Raw genomic sequence first — 8,965 nt, forward strand, 5'->3', positions numbered from 1 at the left:
ACCAAATGGCAAAACTTGCCTTTCGTAGACATCAGGTGGATTTGATCTCTGCAAGTTGCGCCACAGGAAGCGTAAGAGAGGACGATCTTCTGGTAGTAGCCTAATTTGGTGAAATATAGATTTTATGTCACCACTAATGGCTACTGGATACTGGCAAAATTTGAGTAAGACACCAAGTAAGGAGGATCCTAATTTTGGACCATGAAGGAGCTGGTTGTTCAGTGATGTACTTTTACATTGATAGGAACAGTTGAAGACTATTCGTGGTTTCCCGTTATGCTCAACAAGATGATGAGGGTTATACCATGATTCCTTGGATGAGTCATGAGGAGGTTCCACTTTGGAAATATAACCAGACTTCTCCAACTTGGCAATTTCTTGGTCATAGACAGCAGCAGATTCAGTGTTTCTTTGGAGGTGGCGCTCAATACATCTGAGTGTGGAAATAACTACATTTGGTGAGGCTCATAACTGAACAGCAAAAGGAGTATGCAATAAAGGAGTGGCATATCTTTACACAACATCAACATTTACTCTTTTGGTCTTGGAGGCTGACAAGTCCATAGCTTCTTGGTCCTGCTTGGACCTAGTAATGACTTTCTCATTTCTGAAAGGAAGAATTGCCATAATTTCTCTACATCATGGCGAAGATCCTCAAGTGGATTAGTGATTGTGAAAAGACACTGCATCTCATCAGTGTTAGTAATTGGAATTGGGCCTTGAAATACTCAACCCAACTTGGTCTGGATAGCGGCTGGAGATTTAGGAGGTCCGAAATACACCTGGTCAATTGGGTTTATCAGGTGTGGATAGTCTGCCCCAATAAGGATAAGTGGTTGAACGTTAGATAATGCTGGAAGTGGTAAATCTTGAAGATGTCTGAAACGTCTCTTTAACACTAGAACCGCCAGAGGTCACTGTATGCCTAAAAGTGCCAGCGGGTAAATCTTACCCATGCACATGACAACTATATTTATATGGCTAAAGAACATATTATTTCACTGTACTATGCCACTGTATTCACAAATAAGTGTCTAGAGTCATGAAATTATTATGTCTAGCCATCAACTATATTTTTATCCTGTTGTTTTATGTTCAAGACTTTTTTAATGCAGGCTACACTAATGCATAACGGTCAGTAGCCTAAGCTAAAAAAAAAAAAGAGCCTGCACTGACAACGGAAATTAGAAGGTAAATATTTGGCCTAAATATTTGGACGGTGTAATATTATAATACATTGTCATTAATCAATATATTAAGATAACCCATGGCATTTAAATTACTAAAAATAGCCTATAGACAATAATGAGCAATAATAATTCACCACACTGCATAGGATGATGCGATGACAAATTCAAGTGCACAGCTTGACGTAAATATTTATTAATTTGTTTAGTTATATAATTTATAATTTGAATAAGAGAACACCATTAAACTTTGGGTAATCAAAAAATGGTTTTATTCACTACATCATATAGATCTGATTTTTTTTTATTCAGGAAATGGCCAGACTAGAACTAGTTTTTTTTATCTGGTTTTATCTAAATAATTTTTAACAGCATTGGATTGTAAATTACATAATTTTAATAAAAGTAAATGACTGGGTGACTTGAATATTTTATTTTAAATCTTTTATGTACATTTGAAAAACAGCCACGGGTAAAATTTACCCCGTGGCAGTTCTAGTGTTAAAGTCTCAACAGGGTATGTCTGTTCTGCCAGTCCCAATCTGGCAGCAGTAAAGGCCTTGGGAATGGTATACTTCCTTTGTGGATTGGCAGTTGAGGATATTTCAAAGGTTACAGAGGAGACTTCAAGCGCAATAGTATCCTGGTGTATGGTTCTAACAATTAGGGACTTGGCTTCCCCCTTGAGACCTAGATAATCAGATTCTTTAGATAGCAACATAGTACATTCTGATCCATCATCAAGGATGGCATACGTTTGCAGGGATCGACCTTCATGATGGAGAAGTACTTCAACAACTTTAAGGAGCACCTTACCAGAACCTCCAAGTCGACTAAGATAGAATGTACCATTATCCTGATCATGACAGTTAACTCCATGAAGGATACCAAGAAGTCGGCCTTTACACTGTGGACAGGGTTTTTTTTAAGTCACAGTCATCAGCTAGATGGTTGAGCCCACATCTCCAACATATTTTGTTCTCTCTAATCCACTCATCCTTTTTGTTGTCTTCTAAAGCTCTGAAAGAAGGACACAAGCCAATTAAGTGCTGTCTACTGGAACAATATGCACACGAATACTTGGAACTCTGCTCTTGATCTCTCAGATGCTGGGGTTGCTTATTCGTGGATCTTGATACATCAGAATTACCATTAACTCCGTACAAGACTGTTTGAGTGTTAGAGTGGATCTTCGATTGAGGTTTACTCCGGAGTGGGTTTAGAGGGTCACTAACTTGATCAGCCATCACTTGACATTCAGCCTCTTCTTGGAGCCAGGCAGAAAAGTTAATCAGACTGTAGCTTTGACCACGTAAGATAGCATGGGCATAGCGGGCAAAGTTGGTCACATGTTCTGTGAGCAACTTACTAAGCAGTTGCTGTATATGAGAAGCACAGGTTAGTTCAGATTTAGCTTGACCTTGGCCCAAAGATTGGAGCATGCCAACCAAAGCTCAAACTTTTAGTGCGCAACTACTAAATGCTCTGCGGTCACCTGGTCTCACCTTGCGAAGAGCTAGAATGGCTTTGATTTCCCTCAAAATTAGCTGATGGGGTTGCCCATATTTCTGTTGTAGTGCAAAAAAGAGCCATACTGTATGGTCTAGGATCATTAGCATAAGCTAGAGCTAGATGGCAAGCAGGAGGGAATTTTAAATGATCCAACAAGATAAAAAGTATGTGTAATGCTCTGACTCATGAGGTGACAACAAATTTGTCAGAGCTAACTGCAACATTGCAAATTCTTGAGGATAATCATTCACCAAAAAAGGTAAAGAAGGTCCCTGAACACAAGAAAAAGGATAGGAAATGGCATATTGGGAACCATAATATGGCTGGGAATATGGGTGAGAATGAAGAAGTGGAATTACAGCTGCTTGGGTAGTGGGAACAATTGGTTGAATGACAAGAGTAGGTTGTTGTAAAACAAGATTCCCTGAGTGACCTACAGAATGTGGCTACATATGATAACCTATGTTAGCTGAGGATACATGAGGAATCAGCTGAGGCTGAGAAGGTAACTGTGCTGATGTAATGTGAGAGGACGACTGAGTATGAACTATAGATGAGGAGAAAGAGTTACTTAGTAAATAAGCACCTGACTGTAGTGAACCAGCTGGTTGCACCAACACCTGCGATGCCTGCGTTTGAGGGAAATGGGTATTAACAGGGTCAGAAACTACTGTAACTACAAGAGATTGGGTCATAGTACCTGATTGTAGTTGTGATGTATCAGGTGTATGTGTATGTTGAGGTGGACTACGTAACAATGAAGAAGGTGGGGGAGGCAGAGAACTAGGCCTACTCAATGAAAGTGGTGATGGAACAGCTGATGAATTACCTTGCTTACATGTAGATTTCTGTTCAGCTTTCTGAATACATGCACACAATTCTTGAACAATAGGTGGTTTAGCAACAGCATTCTCATCATCATCAGAAGCATCATCATCAAAAGACTCAGATAAATCAGAATGTTTAGAAGAAACTGCTAACTTTGACATTCTAGACATAATCTCACCCAATATAGCCTTAAGTCCAAGTATTTCTTGTTTAACATCCATGTCAAGTAAGTCATGTTGAGACTGTTCACCTTGAGCAGATGAGCAAGAAGCAGGTCTTAAAGGGGTCATATGATGCGATTTCAAGTTTTCCTTTCTCTTTGGAGTGTTACAAGCTGATTGTGCATAGATAAGATCCCTGAAGTTGCAAAGACTAAAGTCTCAAAACCAAAGAGATATTCTTTATCAAAGTTAAGACTCTGCCACGCCCCCCTAAAACGGCTCGTTCTAACACGCCCCCACATATCTACCTCACTATGTGGAAATATTAGCATAATGCCACCCAAATGTGCACGCAAAGAAAGAAGGCGTGGTTTCAGTAACCGCAGTTAGTGTTGAAGCAGCCATGTCAGGGAGACGCTGTGTGTTTCTAGGCGAAAGCAAAAGCACTTTATTTGGATTGCTGAAAGTAGATGCATTTAGGAATCTTTAAGATCACTTACAACAGAACAGCAATGCATTTTATGGACGACTGTTTCGTGAACCTAGAAGAGGAGGTCATTCTGACTTTGCTATGACAATCTGGCGCTCCTGACTCAGCTACTGTTTTGTTATTAGTTTAAGTATTTGCTATTGACTGTTCAAATGCGGAGTTTTGTGCCCGCGTGCGTGTGTGTGTGTGTGTGTGTGAGAGAGAGAGACAGGGTCACATCACAGTGGAGTCAGCTGTCTTAACCATGGCTTGTGTACTGCAAAAACATACCAGCTTCATTACTGTGTCTGTCACGCGACTCTGTTCCCCTTTCGGGCTTGAACTGATGCTAAAACTAATGACATTATTTACGGTCTTTACATTTATTTTGAAAGATGAAGCTCGCAATTATGGTAAGGGACTTTACATTTCCGACGAGTGCTTGCGGTGTTCGGCCAATCACAATGCACTGGGTCAGCTGGCCAATCAGAGCAGACTGCACTTGTCGGAAGGAGGGACTTTGTAGAAAACTAAGCGTTTGAGAGAGGCGGGGCATAGAGGACCTGCAATAATGTACAGTATTTGAAAAATAATGTGTTTTTTGAACATTAAAGCATGTAAACATATTCTGTTACACCAAATACACAAAATAATGATCTTTAAAAAAAAGCATCATATGACCCCTTTAAGGAACATGGATTTCCATTATCAGTTTGTTGATGATCACTTATGACTAATGTTGTTAAGGAAGGAGGTGGAGAAGGATCATGTTCTCGTACCATATGATCTGTAAAACGGGGAGGAGGCCTTCTCATTCTTACACTATGCCAAACTGGAGGTCTTGCATAGTAATCCATTCCACCAAATTTGTAATGCTCCGGCTCGGAGGACCATATGTTGAATATGAGATGTTAAATATCCAAAGTTCGTTAAATTGTAGAATCTTGGTGGCGTGGCTGATTAAAACACTGGAAAAACACCAGTCATTTGCTCTCCTTTATTCCATTGGATTGAATAAGCATAAATATTTAGCAATTCACATGACATGAAGTTTACAAATTCACATGGAGCAGGACTACTAGGCTGGACATGATGAACAGGATGCACAGGATAAACAGGATGGTTTTAAGTCACTACAAACAATACAAAAGAGAAAATCAAACTCAATATTGTACTCAATCCAAATAGGGATTAACTATCTAAACAATCCAAATGAACAAATTCAAACTATACAATTGGCAAACAAACTTACTTAATGCATCCTAAGGGAAGGTCTCAAAGGACATGGTTGGGTGTCCATTCAAACACCCACCTCACCAATGCAAAAGGGACAGAGGACGGAAGTAAGGTCTATTTATAGACCTTAGCCAGGGGAATATGGGTAATGTAGTGCGCCATATATGGAAATGTAGGTTACTAGGAATTGTGGGAGATGTAGTACAAAGAAAAAAATAAAAATTTGAAAAAAGAAACATGAGTTTTGTTCAAATTCACAACAACCACCTCCGAGCCATATATATACGGAGTCCAAGGCAGCAATTCACTTGTCTTGTATCGACACGCCCCACAACAGAGAGGGGTGGGGTGAGCTGTTGCTCATTATCATTTAAAAACGCACCAAAAAGAATCGCTGTGAACAGAGTTGTTTTTGACGAGGTAAAAAGGCCATTGTTTTATACGACCATTGAGGAATTTTAACCAAAGTATGTTACAGAAGTTTCATGAAGACCCTAAAGAATCATACCAACTTGTGGAAAATGGGCATCCGATGTTCCCTTTAAAAATAAACAGTGTTATAGGCTATATTACATTCAGTGTTGGGTAAGTTACTCAAAAAAAGTAACTGATTACAAATTACTCATTACTACTTGAAAATTTTAATTTAATGTAAAAAAGTAATCAGATTAGTAATTACTTTACTTTCAAGTTACTTTGAAAACATATCAAACCTAAAAAAATATACTTCAAAGTGAAAATTGTAGTTCTTTCAGTAATTTAATATTGACTGAAAAATATTACAAAGGCATGAAAACAGCAACTTGACTTAAAGATTTAATCCATTACTAAAACGTAACATTCTTAGTATAAACCTGCCTAACAATGAAAAATGTATCTTTAAATGTGCCTATACAGTGTTTTATATACAACATTTATTGCTGAGTGTAGGGTATATATGTGTATGCTGGCTTAACTGTGTGAGCATTAAAGACAGAAAAAAAACCTTAATACATTGAAAACGGTTCTGATAACATTTGAAAACAGTATTGATGAACATACGATATGTGACCCTGGACCACAAAACCTGTCATAAGTAATTTAAATTAAAACCCTCTTGGTGGAATGACCTGCCCAACTCATTCCGAGCAGCTGAGTCCTTAGCCATCTTCAAGAACTGGCTAAAAACAAATATCTTCCATCTTATTTGACTCGCTAACTCTAGCACTCTCTATTCTAATTTTTTTATATATATAAAAAACTAGCTTTATCTTTTTTGTATTCTATCTATTTGTTTTCTTTTTATTTATTATACAATTATCAAAAGCAAAAAAGGACTCTAACACTAGCTTGCTGTATTCTTTATTTTATTTATTATATAAAAAAAAACCTTGCTATGTGCACTGCGTTTAAGCTAACTGAGACTTGTTGTAACACTTGCATATCATTGCTCTTTTGTTGATTTTGATTGCTTCCATTGTCCTCATTTGTAAGTCGCTTTGGATAAAAGCGTCTGCTAAATGACTAAATGTAAATGTAATGTAAATGTAAGTAGCACGGGTATATTTGTAACAATAGCCAAAAATACATTGTATGTGTCAAAATGATCGATTTTTCTTCTATGCCAAAAATCATTAGGATATTAAATATAGATCATGCTCCATGAAGATATTTTGTAAATTTCCTACTGTAAATATATCACAAATGTATTATCATTAGTGATATGCATTGCTAAGGACTTCATTTGGACAACTTTAAAGGCAGTTTTCTCAATTTTAGATTTTTTTGCACCCTCATATTTCAGATTTTCAAGTAGTCGTATCTCGGCCAAATATTGTCCTATCCTAACAACCCTTACACCAAATGGAAAGATTATTTATTCAGCTTTCAGATGATGTATAAATATCAATTTGACCCACGTGGGCATATTGACACTACAGATATTGAGCTCAGATGGGAAAGACTGAACCTTGCGTTGCTTTCACACGGATTACTTCATCAGAGAATATTTGTCTAAGCGGAGACTGAGATGGCTGAAAGCGCACCCTGTTTGTTTTCTTTATTTTGTTGATATTGTGAGTGTACCAGTGGCGAGGCCAGACATTTTAAATTGAGTGGACCTGAGTAACATAGGGTGGACCTCAGTGCCTATTTCAAAAATAATTTTACAATAGCCTACATGAGATAAAAATAAGGATGCAAATTTTGTGCGATTTTTGTGATCGGTACTGTATGATCCTCCATTGTTTAATGTATGATGGCCAGTTTTTCCTCTGTGACTGTTTACAAAGTCGGTGAGTGTATGATGCCTAGTGTTTTAAAATCTGGTCATATTTTAAAAGTAGTGTATTTCAGCATGGAACAGATTTATGTGCAATGACTATAAATAATGTAACTATTACAAGTAAATATTAATAAGAGTTACTCTTCTCACGCAGTTCATTAATTACATGAATTAAATGTGTACATTTTACTTAGAAAATTGTTGTTCTCCTTGATTTTTAATATTACAAGTAGAATTTTTGATGATTCATTTAATATATTTTACAACACCACAAATTTTTTTTCAGTGTGGACAACTTGAGCTAATCTCACCAAATCTTGTGTTGAATGGCTTACAGTATGTAGAAAGAGCTTCGGTTTGATTCAAGCCTTTAAATTCACTGAATTTGTGAAGGAAGACGTAGGACAATACAATATTTTTTTTTTCTTTTTCAATTCTTGCTTTTATTCAAATTTGAAAACTTGTGAATCATTAAATACACTCAATCATGGAATTTTTGAACTTATAACTTTCTAACATCTACCCCTGTGATTCCTGTAACATAATTGCAAATTGTAGTCTATGTAAATGGTGAACCTTTTCCCCGCCTTTTTAAAAAAAATTATTGCCAGTCACCACTATATAATTTGATAATTTTCACTTAATTTTCATGGCCCCCAGACTATTTTGTTGCATGAATATCTGAACAAGCAACATGCCAATAGCAAGAACAAAGCCATTACTTAAAGGGGTCATCTGATGCTCATTTTCCACAAGTTGATATGATTCTTTAGGGTCTTAATGAAAAGTCTGTAACATAGTTTGGTTAAAATTTCTCAATGGTAGTGTAAAAAACAGCTCTTTTCAGAGCACGCAGTTTTGTAGCATTTTCCTTTAAATGTTAATGAGCTACGCTGACCCCGCCCCTCTTTTCTGAGCTGCTCTCAGAGAGACTGTTTACTTTAGCCGTATTCATCGTGAAACTTGCAAATTTTGCACATTATTAAGAAAGGTGATTTGCAAAGATTCATTAAAAAAACCTTATACTCACTACTTCTGTAGGTGAGGCCTGATCATGAATGATTTGCGCGAACATAAATGTATTTATGTAGATCGGGGATCAATGCATTCCATTCAGAAACAAACGTAAACCACCACGTCTTCAGCGGCTCAGATGTCGGGAATAAATTACCACTACTATGTTCATTATTACATCCAACAACAGAACACCTCAATCACTTAGGAGTCATTCTTGTCTACATCTGCTCCAGCAGTGAAACAATGGCAGACTGATGACAGCTCACTCAGGGCGGGTCTAAGGTAAGACACC

General features: G+C 37.3%; 1 long non-coding RNA gene across 1 annotated transcript; it reads right to left on the reverse strand.

Annotated features, from left to right (window-relative positions):
- Positions 1 to 2,590: 2,590 nt before the first annotated feature.
- On the reverse strand, positions 2,591 to 7,872 carry LOC107549515 (uncharacterized). The gene is made up of 3 exons (XR_001604569.1): positions 7,736 to 7,872; positions 5,321 to 5,331; positions 2,591 to 2,601 (listed from the first exon to the last, which is right to left on the reverse strand). It is a non-coding gene; the product is annotated as an uncharacterized lncRNA (long non-coding RNA).
- Positions 7,873 to 8,965: the final 1,093 nt, after the last annotated feature.

The sequence above is a fragment of the Sinocyclocheilus grahami genome, unplaced genomic scaffold (assembly GCF_001515645.1).
Source record: "Sinocyclocheilus grahami isolate Dianchi unplaced genomic scaffold, SAMN03320097.WGS_v1.1 scaffold374.1, whole genome shotgun sequence".
In the NCBI taxonomy this organism is placed as follows: Eukaryota; Metazoa; Chordata; class Actinopteri; order Cypriniformes; family Cyprinidae; genus Sinocyclocheilus; species Sinocyclocheilus grahami.